Source organism: Lethenteron reissneri, chromosome 33, assembly GCF_015708825.2.
Source record: "Lethenteron reissneri isolate LAM-NWPU_2019-01 chromosome 33, ASM1570882v1, whole genome shotgun sequence".
Taxonomy (NCBI): Eukaryota; Metazoa; Chordata; class Hyperoartia; order Petromyzontiformes; family Petromyzontidae; genus Lethenteron; species Lethenteron reissneri.
In genome coordinates, this window is record NC_083811.1 from 1,365,101 (window position 1) to 1,388,834 (window position 23,734).

Sequence of the window (23,734 nt, forward strand, 5' to 3'; positions counted from 1 at the left end):
TAATTAAATAATATCCATTACACAGTATTGTTGGAGCGCTAGGGGGGGGGGAAGGAACGCCACCCGTACCCTGCCTCTTCCAAGCCGACAATTTTAGGCGAGGCCGCAGGCTTTGCACGCTACTAGGCCTCGACACCCACCACGCCACTCTGAGGTAAATTCATCAAAGTTTTTCCTACTCTTCACTACACCCCCACCACAATGTGTGCTATTAATATTACTTTTAAACCCAACGCGCCAACAATCGATTACTTTAATGTTCACTGTACAAATACTCATTAAGCTGGGTGAGCGTACTGCCAGTCTATCATGTACACTGTAGCCTGCTTATTAAGCTCGGTGAGCGTACTGCCACTCTATCATGTACACTCTAGCCTGCTTATGAAGCTGAGTGCGTGTACTGGCAGTCTATAATGTGGACTCTTGCCTGGTTATTATAATCGATTCTTTATATGTTCTTTGTACAAACAGTCATTAAGCTGCTTGACCGACCCCAGTTCGATTCCAACTCACGCCCACCACTGCTGACGATTATTTGAAACGGACCTGGCCCTCCCCTAGGTCCACTCAGCCTCAAAAGCGTAACTGCTGTCGTGTGTGAACATCGTCACTGGGGAGACAAAGGCGGCGGGGCATCGTGGATCCAAGTCCCGGGCGAAGCCGGGTCATGTGTATGTGTGTTTGTGTTTATGTGTATGTCTGTGTGTCTCTATGTATGTGTGTGTGTATGTGTATGTATGTGTTTGTGTGTATGTGTGTTTTTTATATGTGGGTTTTTTTGTATGTCTTTATGTGTATGTCTGCGTGTCTCTATGTATGTGTGTATGTACGTGTGTGCATGTGTTTGTGTGTATGTATGTGTGTGTCTATGTATGTGTGTCTATGTATGTGTGTGTATGTGTGTATGTATGTGTGTTATGTGTCTGTCTGTGTCTGCATGTATGTGTGTGTGTATTGTGTATGTGTTTGTGTGCATGTATGTGTGTGTTTGTGTGTATGTGTATGTCTGTGTGTATGTGTTTGTGTGTGTGTGTGTATGTGTTTGTATGTGTTTGTGTGTTTACGCTCGCATTACACAAATGTGTTGCTGGTCTAAGGCGTTCCTCGCACAGCATTGCCGCTTTATTATTTCAGTCGTTTACTGCCTTACGCACCCTGAAAGTCGTGTGTGTCTGCAGCAAGCGCGTGTATGTGTACCTATGGACGCGCGCGCGTGTGTTGTGTAGGGGGAACGGTAGTGTAGTGCTTAGCGTGCTGTCTGTGTCTGTGTGTGTGTGTGTCTGTCTGTGTCTGTCTGTGTGTGTGTCTGTGTGTGTGCGTGTGTGGTGTGTGGGGAGCGGTAGTGTAGTGCTTAGCGTGCTGTCTGTGTGTCTGTGTGTGTGTGTGTGTCTGTCTGTGTCTGTCTGTGTGTGTCTGCGTGTGTCTGTGTGTGTGTCTGTGCGTGTGTGGTGTGTGAGGAGCGGTGGGTGTAGTGCTTAACGCTACGCTGCGCTACCAACCCGGCGAACCCAGTTCCATTCCCGCTCACGGCCACCACCGGTCACGATTATTTGAACCTCCCCTAGGTCCACTCAGCCTCAAACGAGTAACTGGTGTGGCGTATTAACATCGGCACTTGGGAGACAAAGGTGGCTGGGCGTGGTAGATCCAAATCCCGGGCGAAGCCGGGTCATGTGTATGTGTTTATGTGTATGTCTGTGTGTCTGTATGCATGCGTGTATGTATGTGTGTGTATGTGTTTGTGTGTATGTCTGTGTGTGTATGTATGTCGGTTTTGCCGCCGTGGTGGATCCAAGTCCCGGGCGAAGCCGGGTCATGTGTATGTGTTTATTCGATTCCCGCTCACGGCCACCACCGGTGACGATTATTTGAACCTCCCCTAGGTCGACTCTGCCTCAAACGAGTAACTTAACTACTGTAGCGTATTAACATCGCCACTGGGGAGACAAAGGCGGCCGGCCGTGGTAGATACAAGTCCCGGGCGAAGCCGGGTAGTACAGCTAGTTATTATTATCAGCACCACCGAGTAGGCTGACGCGGATTGTGTAACAGCAGGTGCCCTGGCAGCAGCAGCAGCAGCTGCTCTGTACTGCACGCGCCGCGCTAATTGGAGAGTCGGGCGGTGCGGTGACCCCGCAGGGGCTCACGACGAATCGGCGACACGGGGAGAGGTTCTCTTTGAACCCGGAGCGAGCGCGAGACGTGGGGGCCGCGTGGCCCGCTCGCGTGTGGGAGCCGACACGAGGCCTACGTGGTAACCCGATCCTTAACCGTATCCTCCCAACCCCGATAGTCATAACCCTCGCCTCAACCCTGTGAGCCTATAACTCTACCCCTAACTACAATCTTAACCCGAGTCCTAAACGTGATGACCCTGTAAGCCTAGCCCTACCTCGAAACCCAGTTTAAATCCTGACCCCAACTCTACACTGAACGTTGACCATAATCATCACCATTATCCGAGCACTGACTGATCCCAATGCTCGCCCGAGCCCTGACACACAACCACACATCTACAAAGACGACGGCCACTGCATCGCGCGCTTTCAGATGCGCTTCTGCGGCCGTCTGGAACGCTCTTCCTTCCGATATTAGGAAGCCACTGGAGCTGTGCACTTTTAAATCGTCATCATCTCGAGTGAAAACTCGTTTCTTTAAAACGGATTCTTGTGTTTTAGTTTCGTCGTCCTTCCCCCGCACCTTCGATTAGGCTGCGTACGGTGCGAAATAAGTTCAACGTACATACAACACACGCAACAAACATACAACATGCATACACACAACATACATACTACACACATACATGCTACGTTCGTGTACCCCTAACCGCTGCGCCACCCAGCCCGACACTCACCCCAACGCAGCAATCTCCGCAGCGTTTAGAGCGCGCTCGCTCGCTGCCTGCCACGGGCGCGATAATCGTCAACAACCGAGCAGCAACCAAACAATCAAACAATAAGCGAGCACCACCACCAACCGCACAACAACAAAACAACCGAACAACAGCAACGTTACCGGTAGCAGTGTCATCGGCAGCGGCGGTGCAATCCACCTTCAGCGATGCACGCAGCTGGATCGCTGAGCGGTCGTGTGGCTGGGAAAGCTCACTAGTTAACTAACTTGGTAACTAGTTAACTAACTTGGTAAGTAGTTGACTAACTTGGTCACTGTCTGGTTGTCTGACTTGTGGGTAGCTGGCTGGCTTGCTAGCTGAGAGGCTAACTTGGTGACTGGCTGGTTTGGTTTCTGGCGTGCTGGCTGGGCCGCTCATTCGGTTGGCGTCTTCTCTGCGCGTGTCGGGACAGCCGAGGAGTCTTCTCTGCGCGTGTCGGGACAGCCGAGCCGTCTGGCTCACACTCTCCCTGCGGCTGCCGGCTCGGCTGTGCGGAGCCGCCGGCCGCACGCGCGGGGCGATGAGACGCGTCGCGACCTTCCCCGCCCGAGACTCCGCCGCTTCCGACTGCCGAGCCTTGGAGAGGAGGGGGGGGGGGGGCTGTGGGGGCAGGCTCACCACGGGGCAGGAATGTAAACAGATGAGATTCCAGCAGGGCTGGCGAAGAGACACTGAGGGGGAGGGGTGGGGTGAGGAGGGGTGGGGGGCGGCAATGCATTCGTCCTCGCAGGACGAGGCGCGCGACGAGATTTTTTTGCTGTCGTCGTTAAAGTCCGCGGTTGGTGCGAGCCAGGACGCCTTTCTATCTGGGGCAGCGGGTCTCAAGCACGTGGAGCGAAACGTCGGACATGGTGCTGAACGCAACGCGCGGCGCGACTAGAAATCGCGTGGACTCCATTCGCGTGCGAAATTAAACCACTCGCTGCATGCGCACTGCGCGCGCCTGATGATTGTCATTCCGCTCTTATCTCGAGAAACGAAGGTCGCGAAACGATTTGGGTTGTTCAACGAGGATCTCCAACAAAACTTCCGACATTCAAACCGTCGGTGTGTATGTGTCGGTGTGTGTGTGGGAGCGGTAGTGCAGCGGTTAGCGCGCTGCGCTATGAACCTGGCGACCCGGGTTCGATTCCCGCTCACGGCCAACATCGGTGACGATTATCTGGACCGGTCCTGGGCCTCCCCTAGGTCGACTCAGCCTGAAATGAGTACCTGGTGCGGTGTGTAAACATCGCCACTGGGGAGACAAAGGCGGTCGGGCGTGGTGCTGGCCACCCACCCCCTCGTGTACCGTTCCGGCCTTCATAGGTGCTCGCTAACAGCACTTGCCCCTACAGTCTGTTAAGGTTATACGGGGGATCTTTGTGTGGCGGTGGGTGTGTGTGAGAGGGCGGGACCTGACCCCTGACCTGATAGCAACAACGAACCGCTCGGCAACCGCCGCCTCACTGCCATCTGCGAGTTCAAAAAGCAAGGGACACCGATTGACCGCCAGTGCACGTTGGCGATGAGCACGCGTGGGGATTGCAGACCATTAATGATCTTCTCCGCTGCGGCGATTGGACAACTGCAGAGGCATCGAGTGGGGCCGCTGTGCAGCGTACACGGGTGCACGGTAAGCAGGCTAAACCCACCCTCTCTACATCGGCTTTAAATTCGCACTCCATAGGAGGCAAATTACTTTTCTCCCCCACTCGTGAGATAGGCACTGTGTGTGTGTGCGCACGCGCGAGTGTTTAGCGTGGCATTTAAAGCGATGCCGAGCTTTAGGCTGGGCCTGCCCGACGATTGAAACCAATCGAAATCCAGGCTCTGTTGATTTGTGGTTGCAGTCAAAAAAAAATTTGTGGTTTGACATTTATTTTTGGTCGTAAGAAAGGTTTAATGTCTGGATCGGCACATCAACACAATCCATAAAGCAGGTATTTTTTTGGGTTAGATCTCGTAAACATATCAATGTGTCGTTAAACCCGCCACCACCCGACACAGCCAATTAGTAATGTTTGTCACGTAAACAGAGCCATTCCTTACTAGCACAGCACACACAAGTGTGTTGGAGAACCAGGCTACGAGTTACGTGCCGACTACGAACTACCGGCGACCCACACAATGTTCGGTGAGAAATCAGTTTCTGGTTGCGAGGCATAGACTCGACGATATGTGTGCACAATGTGAGCTTTGCAGGCCTTCGAGAACACCACAAGGGTTTGATTTCACCGCTCAACCACTCAAATCGCAGCCACCAATATCTATCGCTGCATGTACAGCCGTTTGGTCAGTCCACTGCTGGATGAGGGCCTTGCTCGTACAGCCTCGTGGCCACGCGTGTGAGAACCCGGTCCCTACGTTGGTCACTTATAGCCAGCACTATCCAGGTGGAACCCCGCTTAGCTTACGCGATCTCACAACATCGGGTGCATTGCGGTTTGATTTCGTCATGGGAAGTGTGTGCATTTTTTTGTGTTAGAAAAACATATTCAATTACTGTCTAACATTTAATAATATGCCACTGTTGCCCGAGCGAGACCCCATCGGCACTAGAACCCACCCTTACAAGGGGGGCCCGGGGTGTGTAATTTGCCACTGTATCTCAAGGCGGTAACGTTTCAAATGAGTACCTGAACTGTCAGCAGGAGGTACACAGATGCGGAGCGAGAGATACGGGAGAAGGAGCAGAGAGGGAGGAGGCGGGGGAGGTAGCGAGAGAAAGGGAGGCGAGGACGGGGTCACTCGGTGTTGGAGAGTTGCTTTGCTCAGATGAGATTCCTCACTGCAACGTGGACAGAAGCACGCTTGGCATTACACCGAGAGACGCGGGGATCGGGTAACACACTCAACATCATCAGCAGTAGCAGCATCAAGGGCAACATAACATTATTATCATTATAAGAAGCAGCAGGAGTAATGTAAATATCGATTCCAGCAGCAGCAGCATGAAAACCATGAGCAGCCTCAGTATAATTAAAATTACCATCGTCAAAAGGTCACGTTCCATCCACTGCTGGATGAAGGCCACGTCATTGCCATCCCTCCACGCAGCTGCGATGCCACGATCCATCACGAGCCGTCGTCACGGGGCGCGTCCCCCCCCACCGCTTCCCATTCCGTCGCCAGTCCTCCGTCGGCCGTCGTCCCCTTCAACCTACGGCTGCTGCGTGTGCACTCTTATCCAGAGGCTCACACGGCTGGCGCGCCTCTCCCTCTCGCCCTCCCCCCCCGCCCTCTCTCGCGCGTCTCTTCCCCAATCCAGCGGGCGTCCCGCGTTCTTGTCTCGCCGTGTCAATCACGGGGGCGAATATCTCCCCCCCCCTCCTCCTCCCCCCACGCCACTCTGCACGGCGCACCCTTTGCGCCGTTGTTCCCCTTTTATTTGCCACTGTCCGGGGTCCTCATCCGGGGGTGTTCGTCGCCGGCAACCCGCACTGACAATTCAAACTTGTTTTCCCCTCCGCGGTGCTGGAGATCGCGCGCGCGTGTGTGTGTCCGTGTGTGTGTGCGTGTGTGTGTGGAACATCTTCGCTGGTTAGAAACATTTAGGCTGGCCTGCCTACGATCAATCCTGGGTTTAACCAGGCTGGATTGTGTGAGGAGCTCACAAATCCTCTAAAAGATCTGGACAAAGTCCCATTGGTGAGCTCCTTCGGCAGGCAAGGCTGCGTTGGCTGTGCCATGTAGCCCACATGCCCAGCCACCGCTTGCCTAAGATCGGCCCCTGTGGAGGAGTTGCCGAGTGCTCGTCGCTAACACCCTGGCAGCATCTGTGCTGTGGCACAAGACCAAGGCCCTCCAGCCTCCTGCTTGGCTACTCACCAGAGTCAACCGCTCACTCGCGCACTTCGTCTGGCATGGGAAACACTGCCTCAGGCCGGGCGTTCTCTGCCTGCCGGTGGGCGAGGGCGGCCAGGATCTGGTGGACGTCGCCGCCAGGGTCATGAGTTTCAGGCTCATGGCCGTCAGGCGGCTGCTGTACGACCGGGAGGAGCTACTCTGGAAGTCGCCGGCCCTCGCCCTGCGGAGGAATGCAGGGGGGTGACTGGGGTACGGAAAGGAGCTCTTCCTGATGGACCTGAGCCTGGTCGACTACACGAGGCTGCCAGGTTATCACCAGAGCCTCTTGGACGCGTGGCGGAGCTTCGAGTGGAGCAGAACGCACACGTCCTATGACCTCGTGCAGTTCCTGAACGAGCCCTTATTCTGCAACGGCCTCTTCCAGGGGATCAGAGGAAAGAGGACCCTGGCTCTACGACTTACATCAGCAGGGCTGCGGACAGTCTTCCACCTCGTGCAGGCCCACCAGCCCAAGTGGAAGACCGCAGCTGAGGTCGCCAGCACCGCTAGGGGACTCCGCTCCACGCTCGCCGGGAGAAGCTCCTGCGGGACGTGCTCCGCGCCATGAAGGAGCTGCGCCTGAAGCTGGAGGCACCGGGGGATGGTGGCGGCCCTCCCCCTCCTCCCCCTTCCTCCTCTTTCCCGGAGTTATGCTTCTACAGCGCGCAGCCCCCTGGCCACAGCGACTCCGGCAAGCTACTGAAGCTCCGAGGCTGCAGGAACGTGCCCTTCAAGAGTGCCCCGAACACAGCGCTCTACACGTGCTGTGTCAAGGCGCTGCATTCCCGGGACCAGGCCGACCTACCGGACACAAAATGGAGAGACCATTTCTCTCCCCTCATTGCGGCCGCCCCTCGGTGGAAACAAATGTACAAGTCTCCCGTAGCCAAACGCTGCGGTGACCTCCAGTGGAGATTGGCATACTGCACGTTGCCATCGGCCGTGTGGCTCAGCCGAATCTCGCCAGGGGTAACAGACTTGTGCATTTCCTGCAGTGCCAGGGAGGATCTGCCCCACCAGTACTTACACTTACGCTTACGCTTCCAGCGGTTCAAACCAATGTTCCGCATTTTGGGAGACATCTTCAAGAAACTGGGGGTGCCCTTCTACGACAGCAACTTCGTATATGGGGTGCCTTACTTGGCTAACCAGCGTCATGACCTCGCCAACTTTGCCTGTGCTCAGACGAAGATGGCGGTGTACAGAACAAGAAAAAAGATGCTGGAAGGTGACACTGACGGCTGCTCTGTGCTTCCAGTGTTCAGGGGCCTACTTAAGGCGCGGCTCCGGCTGGAACACGCATACCACACACATGTCGGTGATGTGCACGTCTTCTTTGAACGCTGGCGAGCCGGAAAAGCCCCTCTCTGTACCAGCGTGGACGGCACCCTCGTGGTGTTCACCTTCTGAGGCGCTCGCTCGTCACCGTGGCGTGCGCGATGACCACCACCACCACCACGTGGCTTTTATTTTGTATTGTACGCAGCGCATTTAGCGCCACAGTGCGTGGATGTACAGTGTTGGTTATGTGTTTGCTGGTGACTTTGTGTATTTCGTACCGGAATCGCCTCCAGTGCTGTTGCTGCTGGCGGCAATAAAAGTAGTTTAAAAGTCAAAAGTCAGTGTCACTCTCTCCCTTTCTCTCACTCTCTCCCACCTTCTCCCACTCTCTGTCCCCCCATCTCTCCCTCAGTCTGCTGCACTCTCGCTGTGCATCTCTTGCTATGTTTACGTGTTTGGTCGCCTGTGGAAATGTATGAGCAGAGCACAATGGGCCCCTGATATGCGACGCTCCTCGGCTGGATTGCTTCTTGGTTTAAACGCGAGGGGTGGGGGGGGGATCATGAGTCATCTGGAGCGATTTAACAGAGCTTAATATCTCACCAAATATTATCCGGAGCGCTGGTAGAAGGGAGTAGGTGGCAACGTTGGGAGCAACAGCCACCGCCGCAAAGACCGGCGTACTTGAAGTGGTGTGCCGGGTGCGGGATGTAGTTTCTGGTTGCCGGTTTGGGCAGACCCGGCTGAATTGAATAAATATTCCTGGATGCATCATCGATGCATTAACTGTTGAGTTCCCACTCGATGGGAGCTCACTGTGCACGCAGTTCCAGCGGGGTGATGCTGAATATTGGGGCTTTGTGAAAACTCTCCAGACAGGACGTCCGCCACAGCGGCAGGGCGATGAGATCGGCACGTGCGTAGGCGCTGGATGGATTGTTGCGTCGCGGGACCGTGATGGGTGGATGGGCAAACAGGCTTGGGTAGGCCTTCATCCAGCAGTGGGCTGATCAAGGATGGCGATCACGATGCCTTGTAAAGGGTTTACGTGACCTCTGCTGCCGCTAGAGACCAACACTATCGCACACAATAGAAGAAGAGAGCACACATTGATTCCTTGATCAAATCATAGTGGTAGAGGAGGGGAGGAATCATTACAGGCCCGGATTTAAGTGACAACCTAAATTGAATGTTGATCGGGGGGGGGGGGGTGGTGCAGTCAATGATGACCGGCTTGAGACTCAACTCTCTACGCCCTCCCCCCCCCCCGAACTCTCGTTTCATCGCGGGCGGCTGAAACTCGCGATTCAAACCCGGAGACCTCAGCGCTGCCGGCTCAGCACTTCGGACACGGCCATTATACCCCACCCCCACCTGAGCCACTCGGCCACCTCTAACCCCTTCACGTGAGTATTTGTATACACAGTTGTTGTTGTTTATCATCTCACATCATCAGCTTACGCATTACCCTCCCCAGTAGCCGCCACCCACCTCCCACTCCCCCCCACATCTCCCCATTATCGACACTCGCCCATCATTTTCCTGGCTAATACAGCGCGCGGACCCCGACGTGAGAGGCGCCGAATGAGCGAGAGGTCGCGGGTCGATTCGTCCAATTATTTACAAAAAAAAATGTCCAGTTAAGGCACCCACTGAGCTCTATAAGCTCTGTTTCAGAAGTGACCTGCCGATCACAAATGATAGCCCGATGAAGCGGCTTAGCATCATCTAGTCAACATCTCGCCACCGCCGCGCCCCTATACCTCGCGCGAATCCCCCGCGTCGCGTCGTGGAGCCACGTGGAGCCTCCCGGACGAGCTCACCTGGGCCCCTGGGCAGCCTCGAGACGTCCAGTATCTCGGGAACACTCGTCTGCACCGTTCATCTCGGGTTACAATCTCTCTCGCGCGCTCTCTCTCCCTCTCTCTCGTTGTCCCGTGGGCGGCGCGTGACCTTTTGAGAAACCCCGTGGTGTTTTTTTGGTTATTTATTTGTTTCGGCAGTTGCTTGCGGTACAAAAATAAAAGAGGTGGCAAAGTTTGCAAGAAACAACAGAGGAATGACAAAAAAGAAGCGGCGAACTACAAAATATATAGTTTCGTTTTGGTTGAAAAATAGAGATCTCGGACGGCGAGACATGGGCGTGGGTGTGGCCTCCTTGTTTGATCCACTGCTGGCTGAGGGCCCTCGCGGTGCCTTGCGGGTCGTGGTGGTTGTTGGAATTCGATTCACGTCGCTGGTCGGTGCGGGTTGGTGGAGGCGCACCGAGACGCCGAGGCGCTGCAATCACCGGGCGAGTGGTCGCCCTTGAGAAGAAAGAAAGAACTTCTGAGCGCCACGGGCTTTACTCGGTGGGAAATACACTCCTCGTGCGGAATTCAACGTTTTCCGAGTCCAGCAATGGCTTTTGGCCCCACCGCCCTTCTCTGCTACCAACCGCACAGCGCTGCGTCGCCACCGATAACACGTGGCGTGTGCCAAGGCAGTCGCCCATCCAAACGCTTAACCAGGCTCAAGCCTCCCGCCCCGCTACTTAGCATCCGATACGTGACGAGATCGGGCGCGGGTGACTTTGTCTTGAGAAAAGAAATCGAGGCAATGCCTTGATTGGGTTCCTCGCCTCAAGTTTCCTCGTCTCTAGGTTCTGAGTCTCAAGGTTCTGAGTCTCAAGGTTCTGAGTCTCAAGGTTGTAATGACTCCGCTTCGTGTTACGACCCTAGGGACATCGGGGGGGGGGGGTGGCTGCTACCAAAATAGAAAATCAATTGGAGTTTGACTCCAGAGGGACTCCAGTGACTCCGGAGTGAATAGAGAGGCACTAGAGACAGACGAACAGAGTGAGCACAGGGCGTCTGACCCAAATCTCACAGAGGCGGTGATGGGTTGGATGCGGGGTGCGGGGTGTGGGAGTTTTCTCTCTGCAGTGGGTATCAAACTCCTTCAAGAGTTGGGTCTCACAAGATGGGGGCCGGCTGATGGCAGCACAGCAAGTAGGTTGCCGACCTATCAGTTCAGACGTCTGAGTGGCATCCCCTTGTCCGTTGGTGGGCGCTTTGATGAGGCCGCCCCCCACAGGGCAATTCTAAATAAACTGTTCCAACTGTTGTAAATGTTGTAACTGTTATGTTCTAACTGTTCTGTTCTAGCTGTTCTAACCGTTCTGTTCTAGCTGTTCTGTTCTAGCTGTTGTAACTGTTTTGTTCTAACTGTTCTGTTCTAGCTGTTGTAACTGTTCTGTTCTAACTGTTCTGTTCTAGCTGTTGTAATTGTTCTGTTCTAACTGTTCTAACTGTTCTGTTCTAGCTGTTGTAACTGTTCTGTTCTAGCTGTTCCACCGTGGGAATGTTCACGACGGCGGGAGACGATCACGGCAAACGCGCGCGACTCTCATCCCCAACGCTCGTCAGAACACTCGGTAATGGATCGCTGCTGATGCTACGTTTGTGATTTGCTCCGTTCTTCGAGCTTTGAACGGCACACACACACACAGTGAAAACGCAAATTAATTCGCCAGCTGTGCAATGTTCTCTGCTCACGCGCGACTCTCCATCCTACAACACCTGGCAAGCGAGGAGTCATTTGTCGGTTGCTCGCTCGTCCCATCTGGACAGGCTCAAACCCAGCTTAGCATTGCGGGACCTGTCGAAGACCCGGGGGCGATTTGGTCGCGAGCGCCGATGGCAGAGGTCGTCCCCTACGGCCGCGTCATCCTCCTCCTCCTCCCCCTCGTGGCGCGAGGCACGAGGGGGTCGTGAGGCGGTGGGATTGGCTCTCGTGCTTGAGGGTGACGCACGATGATAATTAGTCGCCCCGATACCCCCGGCGGATAACGAGAGAGGCGTCGTCACGAGAGAGGCGTCGTCACGGAGCGACGGTCGGCAGCTCGCGCTGTCCACCGCCGCTGTGCCCCTTTTGGCTATTAAAGGCCGATCGATCGCGGTTTTCTTTTCATTTCTCCACCGTAATCTCATTCTACTCCCCGTCATCCGCCTCTCCCCCTGTCTTCTCCTCTATTACCCACTATCCCCACTCATTCCCTCTCCCCCTACTCCCATAACTTACACACGCTTGTCCTCTCCCCTCCTCTCCCACGCCTCCCCTCTCCTTCCTCTTATCTCCTCTCCCCTTTCGTAACTTTGTCCCCCCCTCCCGTTCCATCTCTTCCCTCTCCACCCCTCTCCCTTTCCCCCTCCCATCTCCCTTCCCTCTCCCATGCCCCACCCGTGCTCCATTGCCCACCGGCACCGCGTGCATGGCACGGCTGCGAGCGTGGGCACAGATCAGGCCGCCGCCCCCGCCGCCTCGGCAATACTGTTCAGGTTGCTACGCACCACACGCGGTGGATGCTTAGCGGACACATCCCACGGGACGCAGAGGGACGCAGAGGGACGCGCGGTGGCTCTAAATAGAGAGAGACACCCGGCGCAGTGGTTATCGCACCCCGAACCGAGTTCGATCCCCGCTCACGAAGAATAAAAGGGGACGGATAATTGAACCGGTTCTAGGGCTGCCCTAGGTCAAATAAGTACCTATTGCGGTTATTCAAACATCAGCACTGGGGATACAAAGGCGGTCGGACGAGGTGTTGGCCACCCACCAACCCCCTTCGTGTGTCGGTGCCGGCCTTCATAGGTGCTCGCTAACAACACTTACACCAACAATCTGTTCAAGGATATACGTGGGATCTTTGTAATGTTTAGCAATCATCAGGTGTGTGCAGGGTGTAACTAAACGGTTTGTAATCGAGTGGAAACGATGGGTAAACTCGCGGGGAAGGCTGCCTTTGGTGGGTGGGTCAGGACAGCGTCGTAAACCCTCATCGTGTCTCGACCTAACCCAAAGGTCAAGAGGTCATCACGGCCGATTCCCGTGATGCCACCATCACCACGGCCGCCACCTCGCCATCGCTTCATTCTGCAAGCTCCCCCAGTGGTCGCAATGTCGACGCTCAATCTCCAAGTTCGTTTCTCACCGGCTCATCACGGGCCACCATCTGGCTTCAGGCCTCCCCTGTGTTGCACAGCTTGACACGTCCTTCATGGAACGCTCTTACGGCGTGACGGCCACCACCGCCGCCACCGTCTGGCTTGGTATGTGAATGCAAACCGCTCGCACTGATCGCCAAGGCGGAGGAGGAGCGGCGTCTGTGGCAGCGAACAACAAGAAAGGCGCCTCGGGCGACGGCAGCGCAGCATCATCTGAGAAGCCCCCTCTGGAGCAGCACGCGTGTCCTGGACATCGCTCCCGAGGCAAAGCGACGGCACCGTCACGTGAGCAGCGCAGACGTCAACAAACGAGAGTGCGATCGAAGATCCGATCCCACAGCCGAGCCTTCTGGCTTCCCCGCAGGCAGTGGGCGATCGCAAACCTGAACCTGCACTTCTGATGGATTGGCGACGTTCATCGAATCTGATGCGCGAGTGGCCACGGTGACGACGCAGGGCGACGGGGCACGACGGAACGTGTCGCATCGAAGCGGTCGCTCCGCGGGTTCGCTTCTCTCCGGCCGGACGACGACCAAAGTTCACTGGGCGTGCAACGACGTTCGACTCGACGTGCCCTCGTGAACATCGCCACTCCCATGCTCCCAAGAGGAAGAAGAGGAGGAAGAAGGGAGAAGAGGCGTGAGAGGATGTGGCAAGCGCTCAGGCCGCTGCTGCTGCTCGGCCATCAACGGCAGTGTCTGGTCAAGAGGCTCTCGGAGCGACGGCCGCCCGCTGCCGAGACGGACGGCGGCAGCAGTGAGAGCGCACGCCGGGGCTTGCGCCTGAGCCACGTGAAAAAACAATAATGACAACAACAACAACAATAAATCACACCCTGGCGTAACACAGTTCCCACCTCTAATAAAAGAGAGAATGAATCTCAATTAACTGCCACTTAGGTGAATAAAACGCAATCGCCACGCGTGCGGGTGCGTTGCTCGAGCACACGCGCCTTTATTTATTCAGGGCCCTGCCGTCGCGCGACGATGGCCAGGGCACCGGGTCGCTTCGACCTCCCGGCGCGGCAACTGTATTTTTGCAAGTTTCTTAAACATCCCACCCCCCATGCCCCACCACCATCACTTCCGTCCACCCAGCAGTGTAAATGGGTTCAGCGCCAGGCTGATCGGCCTGGCCACGCGTGGTGGGGTAAAGTGTGAGTACTCCTCCACCTGCTCCCAGGTGGAGGAGTAGGCCATGTACTTGCGGGGTGCTCTCTGTCTCATTCTCGTGGGGACCCGTCCACCAGCGGGGCTGTGAGACACACACGGCCGGGGGCTGCGCCTTCACTCATTTAGTAAATTATTCAGACGGTTCACCAAGCTCAATTCACCGAGCACGTGCGGGTCACGGGTTAAATCGATGATTGCGTTTTAATTGCAAACTGCGAGTGCCAGACAATGAAGCCGCGGCAGAGAGAGGTTCCACGGAAGAGAGTCAGCCCCTCGGCCTCTATAGCCCCCCCCCCCTCCACGGTGCCCCCCCTCCAACCCTTCACTGCCCCCCCCCACCCGCATGGCCTTAGAGTTGACGTCGCGGATCCAAATAGCCACCCACCCCCCTCTCTCGCTGCATCTCGTCCAGGGATGATGGCTAAATATAAAGCGTCTTGTATCATCATTATCGACATCATAGGCGAGTGATCAATCGACTGCTGGATGTTGGTCACGGGGGATTGCTTTGCTCGGCCATACTTCACCACTTTGGTCAATGCAGATTGCCGATGTTCGTCGAAGTGGGTGGGCGGGTGGCCGGAGCAGTTTGGACGTCGCCAAGCCGCTCAAGTCAACCATGGCCGGGAGTCGAACACGGGTCGCTACTCCCTTCCCGTTTCGTTAACAACAACAACAGCCATTATCAGTCACTTAAAATCAGTAACGATTACATTTTCATATCTAGTAATCATCATGTGTTGGGTAGCACAGGACAGCACAATCCATTGTTGTACTGTACTCCAACGCTCCCACGTCTATGCTCACCAACCCGCACAGCGTGGTGAAGTATGGTCAGGCAACGGGCACGACACCACAGTGCACCGGCAAGGAAGCCTCCTCCGTACGCGCGTCACACATTTACCGCGACGGTATTCAGGCCGAGCTCGCATCATTATTTAATGCCTGTTACGCAACGCTGTGTTCACTTCACATGCAAATACTCCCTCTCCACCACCACCGCCGCCGCCACCGCCACGCGATTCCCTCGGACGACATCGAGGGACGTGGCCCACATTTGCGCGGCGGTGGGACGGTGGCGCGGGGTGACGGCGCGCGACGGACGCGCCGCGCCTCTCGTCTATTTGCTGAAAGAGAGCGCGAAAGTTTCTTGAGTTGAAGGCAAATACTAAATTCTAGCCGTCTCGCGATCTGTCAACGGATGAAATCCTCCCACCACGCCATGTCGGGTATTGGGTGTCGGGTTTTGGGGGTGGAAGTTGGGGGGGTAGTTGGGGGGGGGGGCTACGATGTTCACCGCGGGTTGGTGAAGGGGAGGTTCAGGCGTGAGTATCACTCACCGCTTTGTTTCCCGTGGCCGGGAATCGAACTCGGGTGACCGGGTTCGTGGCGCAGTACGCGAACCACCGGTCCGCCCCACCCCTTTGAATTGCAAAGCTCAAACATTGCTGCACATTCAACAAAACCGCTCGGCCGCCCCTTTGGCGACGCTCGTGTCGGGTCGTGCGGCGATTCTTCTCGGCCCCGCGCTGCCGAGTAGAGCAACCCGGGAAATAGTCCCCGTGCCCCGGCACACCACATCGAGTAGACCTCATTGCAACGCCTGTGGATGCTCGTCACGTGTCACCTCCCCGGAACGTGTTCGCTCCAGCAGTGATCCGGAAAACATTAGTTTAGAAATGAAGCCCTGAGAAATTTTTACCGTTCGGCCGTTGATAATTGGACGGTTTTGGTTTAAGAGGGATTTAATTGGTGTGTTAGTCTGAAATTCCAATAACAACCAAAAACAACCCGACTATTTGTTTGAGCACAAAGGCGTTGGAGAAGCAATGAGATGAATAAGCAAATAATATATCACTCTAAAAACTATTCCACTCGAGACCAGGACAAATATTTACACGTGGTTATATATTTCATAACAAATTAATGCTGGACCGTCGTGAATACGAGAAAAAGATATCTATATAATCCTAATGAATGTATTACAAGTCACTCGCAGCTCTTTGTACTGGTTGAAGGACTCCCCGTGCCACGACTCGCCGCTGGTGTTGGCCGTGGTCGAGAATTGAACTCAGGTCGCAAGGGTTTTTTGAAGCGCGGTGCATTAACTACTTCACCGTTAACATCTTATACTCGTAGATTAGGGGGTGGAACAATGCATCGATTAGTCGAATCGAAATTTCGATTCTTATTGTAAAAATATCGTGTGTGTCTTTTTAATTCGTACTCATTACGTTGCAAGTACTGTAACGGGCTCCTCATTCACCACAATGAAAACAAAAATGGAATCGCCATCGTGAATCGGAACAATTAATCGAATCACCAGGAGGGTGGGGGGAGGAGAAAATGAATAATCCTCATTAGGATCCAGCTCACAGGCACGATGTTCCTACTGCCCAGTGATATTTACGCGTAAACCAAGCAATGCACTTTGCCAGTTTGACCTCGTTAGGCCGAGGAGCTGGAGGATCACCTGCGTACAGTCCCCTCCCTCTATCCCCTGATAACCACAACAACAACAGCAGCCGCCGTTATTCGCCACTGAGTGACGGAGACATCACCACCACGGCGCTTGTGCCAGGCTAGGTGCACTTTTGAGGCTGCGTGATGTGTGGAAGGCTCCCTGCTCGCAGGAGGCCACGGGATAAACCCAGGTGCCATGGGTTGACCGACTGAGATGACTGGCAGATGAACCCCCTACTGTGCCAACTTGCTGGATTTTATCCACCCGACGCTTTGCCCGTTGTTGTGAGCGTCGCTCCTCTGCTCTCCGTTGTTGTTGATGGGTGGCTGCCTCCAAACTGCCCAGTAGCAGCGTCCTTGACGAGCCTCCTCCACACACGCACACTGCTCGCCTACATCACACAACTCGCTTACACGTAACTGACATCTCTCCATTCACCCAACTAAACGATGCAAAGATAATTAATCTATCCTGGAGAGCCTTTACCAGACTGTTGGGTCAAGTGATGTTAGCGAGCACTTATTAAGGCCGGCACAGCGCAAAAAGCGACGATGTGGCCAACACGACGCCCGGCTGCCTTTGTCTCCCCAGTGGCGATGTTTACACACCACAGCAGGTACTCGTTTGAGGCACGCACACCCACACAGCTCCCCCGGCAGGTGTAAGGTGCCTGCCCTTTCGCAAGGCCAGCGGGGCAGGTGCGCTGGTTATTAATCATCAACACCGCTATTCAATCCGGCCTGGCAGATAAACAAACACAGATCCTCATGCCCTCCCTGACATCCTTAGATGCTCTGTGAATTCAGATAATTGCATCGTGCGGTATGGCTTTCATCACCCCGAAGCCTTTCATGTTCACGTGCAACAACCGTCTGCCTTTAAAAGTTTGAAAAATAGCTTCATAGCTCATCGGATTTCTCAGGGATGAATAGATATGCTGAATCTGCATCTGTAAACAGAACTCCGTCCTGTGTCCCCAAGTGTGAAATTGTTCAGTCTATCGACATCTTAGCTTGCCAGACCAACATTAACCTCCCTGGCCTAATCGTCTCCTCTGAATTGGGCCATTGCACAAGATGCCAGCACGTTGTACATGTTGCTGTTGTAAAGCAGAGATCATGGAAATCATTGGCGAGCACGGTTCTCGCCTGTTCAAGGTACAGAACACCGGCACGTGTCATGGGAAGAAGCGGAATATCTCCACAATTCCAGATGACTTGTAAATGAATTGTCTCGAGTGAGCGGAGTGTCGCTGTTTTACGCAACTGGCGAAAACCTGGAATGAGTTGTAACGTTTAATGTCCCGGGAAGACGTTTCGGCTCAAAGGGTGGACGATGCTGGTACAGCCAGGACAGGTGGCCACCCTACAGCCAACACAGCCACCCGATAATCCTCGCCGAGTGCCCACCACGGAGATTCCACCTTCAACAGCCACTCGGAGCGGGTAACCACGTGGCCTAGCTGGGAGCAGTTACTCGAAATTCTAACGCGACTCGTCCTTGATCAGCAACAACTTGGGCCTCCGTGTCACTTCTGTGATGACGCTGCTGCTGCTGCTGCTGATTACCGTGGAGAACATTATCAGTATTAATAATGCATGGCCGCCTGCAATGGGGATGTAGGGCTGTTACAGAGGGTCTGTTTGTGTAGGGCTGTTTACATAGGGGCTAATGGAAAACAGACACAGTGGGCGGGGTCTCCGTGAGCACACGGGGTGGTGCCCGCAACGACGTCCGTACTGGACGGCGTGAGGGGGGTTTCGATCCTCTAACGGGGTATAAAAAGGGTTGAGCCAGAGAGCTCGGGGCTCAGTCTTAGAGTAGTTAAGAGAAGAGAGAAGACCAGCCAGATAGGCCCTGGACTCCCCCTGGGACGCCGCCCTTGTAAGGGCAGTGCAGGCTGGAGCCAGTGGCGTGGTCCCGGAACCAGAGTCAGACCTCTGGGATTCCGGGTACCGTAGCCCGACTAACCAGTGTCGGGCCAGACAGCCTCCCCTAGCCCGTTAGCGGAGGACTCAGCTAGGAAGGCTAGCTAGGGGTGAATTCCCAGTTGTACGGGTGAGGGGGCCGATACATCCCTCTAGTACTGTAAGCCCTTTGTATAAATAAATACGTGTGCCTTACCCCGTTGTCCACGCGTCTTCAACAACACTTCATCTGGCGTCAGAAGTACCAAGAACATGGACACGCGCCAAACAGCTCGAGCCAGGGAACAGCGGGCGGAGGACGCCGCCGAAATTGCCGAGCCCGAGATGGCTCTACTAGACGGCGTGCAGCCGGGGCCGGATGCGGGCTTACCGGAGCATCGCCATGAAGAGGAGCAGCGGGGAGACGACCTGAGGCTGGCTCATGAGAGGCTGGCGGAACTGCTCTACGCCGCTGCCGCTGCGCTGGGGGACATCACACGGCTGGCGGCTGGTGGTCCACCGCGGGGCGAGAGGAACCGGCGTGGGGAGCGTCTTCCCGCCATTTCTGAAGATTTAAATTTTGAAATTCCCGCCATCGACGCAGCGACCACTAGGGGCGTGGCCAACCTCAACCTGGGGTCCGACATCGGCCGCGCTGGGGCTGCTGCATCAACGACGGAGGAGGGCGCGTCATCAAAGCTGCGACAGGCGATGCCATCTGCCATTCGCGCCGAGACGCAGCCGAGTCGGGGAGGCAGCAGTCCACGGGACTCCACGGCAGCCGCTGCGCTACACCAAAGGCTGCCCCCGCTTAAAGAATTCGTGGGCGCAGAGGGCGACTGGAGCGGCTTTCAAAGACGCTTCCTCGCCCACCAGGAGATGGCTAAATGGACGGACGAAGAAGCTCTCAGCGCCCTGCCGGCGCTCCTGGACGGCGACGCGCTTGCCGCCCTAACATCGGCACCCAAGGAAAGGCGCTCCACGTTACCGATGGCGCTGCAGCTGCTGGGAGGGGTCTACGGACCGTCGGCGGAATGCAGACAAGAGTTCTACGACCGCAAGCGGGGAGAGAAGGAGTCGCCCCTAGCGTACCGAACGAGCCTCCTGGCGATGGCCAAGTCGGCCTTCCCCCGGATGGATGACGACGGCATCGACGCTATGGTAACGGAGAAGATACTCCTCCTGGCCGACGATCTAGACATCGCTGTCGTCGCACAGGAGGACGCGGAAATGACATCGCTCCAGGCGGCGCGGCTCCTCCACGCAAACCTCCTGTCGCTTCGACGCAAAGCCAGCAGGGCATCGGCGGGGCGTGCGGTGGCTGCAGCCACCCTTCCGACGGAGGAACTCTACGCCGTCGACCACCGACGGCAACAGGCGACGAGTGCACGGCCGGGCCAGGACGGGTCAGGCCGTTCCGACCACTCGTCACCTCCGACATCGCTCCCGCGGTGTTATAACTGCGGCGTCCGGGGCCACGTCGCCTCGGGGTGCCGCTCTCCTCGTCAGCGCGGGACGACACCTCACCGGGACGACGGGCCTCATCCCAAGCTCCACCGTCAAAAACCGGCGAGTCGCGGCACCCCACACGTTTGGCCCACACACACACCCGTCACGCACTCAAACACCGCGACGAGAGGGGGGCCGGTATCACGCACCATCGCACCATCACGCACCACTCCGGGTACCCATATCGAACCCGGCCAGTGGTCCGTGCTGGCCGATCGTGTGGTTGCCGCATCGTCGGGGTCGTCGGCCGTTGTAGGATATATCGACGGGGTGGAAGTGCGCATCCTGGTCGATACGGGGGCATCGGCGACTATTATTTCGGAATTAATTTACAATATTCTCCCTGTCCGGAGCCGTCCTTTGATGCCTGTTAACGTACCATTCTATGCGGCTAACGGGGGCTCACTTGGCATCATCGGACAAATTCGTGCCCAAATTTGTATTGGGGAAATTAAATTGTCTGGGCCGATTTTTGTTTCGTCCTCGCTGGCGGTTCCGTGCCTGCTGGGGACGGACTTCCTGGCCAAAATGCCGATTGTAATTTTGATCGACCAGGGGTGCATAGAGCTTCCATCGGGCAGACGCATGGCGTTCCTGCCATCACCAGTTGCGACTCGGACGGCGTTCGCGACGGTGCCGGCGTTCGTGGAGAGAACGGTACGCGTTCCTCCGGGAACGCAAATGTTGGTGCCCTTGAAGCTTCGGCGGCCCCTCGTTAAGGGTGCCGGGGCGCAAGGGGTACTGTTGGGACCGTCTAGGGCCGGGGTTAGTGGACCTGATTTACTACCGGCCCAGACCATAGTGAGAGGGGATAGTGAACCCTTCATCGCGGTCCTAAACGTGGGCTCGCAGACGGTGGTGCTCCCACAGGGGACCGTGCTTGCTCACGCAACGCCGGTGCCGTGTGAGGAGCCCGCCGTAAATTCCGTCAACACTGTCCCTGCGTCGCGACCACGTTCGGACAGCGATGAAGGGTGGCTCGAGGCGCTTTGTGCGGGATCGACGGACCTGTCCGATTCAGAGCGTCAACAACTTAAAACGCTATTGCGAGAATTTTCCGACGTTTTTAGTCGAGATAAATATGATTTGGGCTGCACTCACTTGCTGCGTCACCATATTGACACGGGTGACAGCGCGCCAATTCGCCAAAATCCGTTTCGGTTGAGTCCCGCCGAAAAGGAACATGTCAAATCGGCTGTTGATGACATGTTAGCCGCGGACATCATTTCTCCTTCCACCAGCCCTTGGGGAGCGCCGATCGTCCTGGTTAAAAAGCAGGACGGTTCGTTGCGATTTTGCGTTGACTTCCGGCGTCTTAATAAAATTTCGGTTGCCGACGCATACCCGCTCCCTCGGATGGATGAATCGCTTGACGCTTTGGCGGGAGCGCGATTCTTTTCCACACTCGATTTACTTTCGGGATTCTGGCAGCTTCCTCTGGATGATGAGTCTAAGCCTAAAACTGCTTTTCGTACACCGCACGGCTTGTTTCAATTCAACAGGTTGCCGATGGGCTTGCACTCAGCGCCGGCAACTTTCCAGCGTTTGATGGAATTGGTTTTGGCTGGACTGCAATGGGAGTCGTGCCTCATTTATTTGGATGACGTTATCGTCTTTAGTAAAACTTTTGATGACCATCTCCAGAGGTTGCGGGCAGTTTTCCTAAAGATGCGGGCTGCTAATTTGAAATTTAAGCCCCAAAAATGCCATTTGTTGCGTGATTCGGTGCGTTATTTGGGGCACATCGTGGGACGCTCGGGTATTGCTACCGATCCCGCCAAAACGCAGTGTGTCAGCTCCTGGCCGACTCCCACTACAGTGGGAGAGGTCAGGAGTTTTATTGGGTTCGCGTCGTATTATCGACGGTTTGTTGCTGATTTTGCAACAATTGCAAAACCCCTGCACGCTCTAACATCTAAAGGGGTTCGTTTCCACTGGGGTCAAGAGGAGGAGGCTGCGTTCCGCTCCCTTCGGGACGCCCTGGTGAAAGCCCCTCCCTTGATCTACCCTGATTTTTCGAAACCCTTTTTGCTCGACACCGATGCGAGCAACACGGGTATTGGGGGTGTGCTTTCCCAGGTGGTTGATGGCGTTGAACGGGTGGTCGCATACGGTAGTCGGGTGTTGTCTCCTGCGGAGCAGAGATATTGTGTTACCCGTAGAGAGCTGTTGGCAATTGTTTTTTTCATCCAACAATACCGCCCATATCTGTACGGTCGGCATTTCACCGTCCGCACAGATCATGCGGCACTACAGTATGCCCTGCGAGTTCAACAACCATCGGGACAGTTGTCTCGATGGTTGGAGGTTCTCCAGGATTTTGATTTTGAGACCACTTACCGTAAGGGCGTTCGCCATACCAACGCGGACGCTCTGTCACGCATGCCAACCGCCTCGGAATGTGCATGCCTCCTGGGGTCGGGACGTTGCAGACCTTCAGGGGACGCATCGGTCCCGGTCCTGGCAGCCACCGACGATGACGAGCCACTGGCTGATAATTCTATCGAACAACAGGGAAGGGATTCCCTGTTGGGGTTGCCCGTCACTGAGTGGGGGCGCCTCCAAATGGAGGACACCTCCCTCCTCGGGTGGCGTCGTCGCGTCGGGGGTGCTGGCCGGGTGAAAGGTGATTCGGGTGCATGGGAAATGGTACAGGGTCTGCTCATGCACTGGGACGCAAAATCACAGCGACATCGGCTGGTCGTCCCTTCGGAGTTGCGAGGCAAAGTGGTGTGGGCCGCGCATGAGCGCCTGTTACATCTGGGGACTCTAAAGACCCTCGCACTAATACAGCTAGATTTTTTTTGGCCTGGTATGACAAAGGATGTGGGGGATCTTCTGAGTTCATGCCCGCGGTGTGCGCAGCGGAAACCGCCGGCGCGGGAGTCTAACCCGCCGTTACAATCCATCAAGGTGTCCAGGATAAATGAGCTGGTCGCACTGGACATCTTGGGCCCATTTCCCGCCACCCCCAGGGGCAATAAGTATTTGCTGACAGGTGTCGAGTATTTTACGCGCTGGCCCATGGCCTGGCCCCTTGCCAACCAGTCGGCAGCAGCCATCGTGGACGCCTTTGTTCAGGGATACGTCCTGGACAAAGGTGCCCCGGAACGGCTGCTGACCGACCAGGGTAAAAATTTTTCCAGCAAATTACTTAAACAAGTCTGTGACCTCTTAGGCACAAAGAAAATTCGGACCTCCCCGTATCACCCACAGACTGACGGAATGGTCGAGCGCCTGCATCGCACCATTTCGTCAATGATGGCACAGCAGGTCTCAGATTCCCAGACTGATTGGGACCTGCATATTCAGGGGGTCTTGGCGGCATATCGGATGGCACCCCATGCGGCTACGGGGTTTTCCCCCTTTTACCTTATGTACGGTCGCGAACCCGACCCGCCTGTTCGCGCCCAGCTGCAGATCCCCGACCAGCAAGGTAAAACAAAATTGGCTGACCACGTCAAATTTAATTTGGCTAAGTTAACAGAGGCACGGGATGCTGCGAGGTTAAACTCGGACCTCCGTCAAAAGGCGAACGAGCGCCTCAGGTTGGGTCGAGCGCATGTCATACAGTGGAAACCGGGGGACAGGGCATGGTTGCACTGTCCCCAAGTACCCCTGGCTACCTCCCCAAAGCTGGCGCGACCGTGGCGGGGGCCTGTGGAAGTGGTCGAGGTCCTGCGACCACAGTGCGT

The 23,734-nt window shown here is 55.7% G+C and overlaps 1 protein-coding gene across 2 annotated transcripts in view; it reads right to left on the bottom strand.

Moving 5' to 3' along the window:
- Nucleotides 1-23,734, bottom strand: part of SHISAL1 (shisa like 1) — a 56,061-nt gene that overhangs the window by 25,472 nt on the left and 6,855 nt on the right. The window contains exon 1 of one of the 2 annotated variants that reach the window (XM_061564231.1): nucleotides 3,016-3,458. The exons of the other annotated variant lie outside the window; for it this stretch is intronic. The gene's annotated coding sequence lies outside the window, so the exon portion shown is untranslated. Of the gene's footprint in view, nucleotides 1-3,015; nucleotides 3,459-23,734 lie in introns of those variants that run through there. 2 annotated transcript variants of the gene reach the window in all.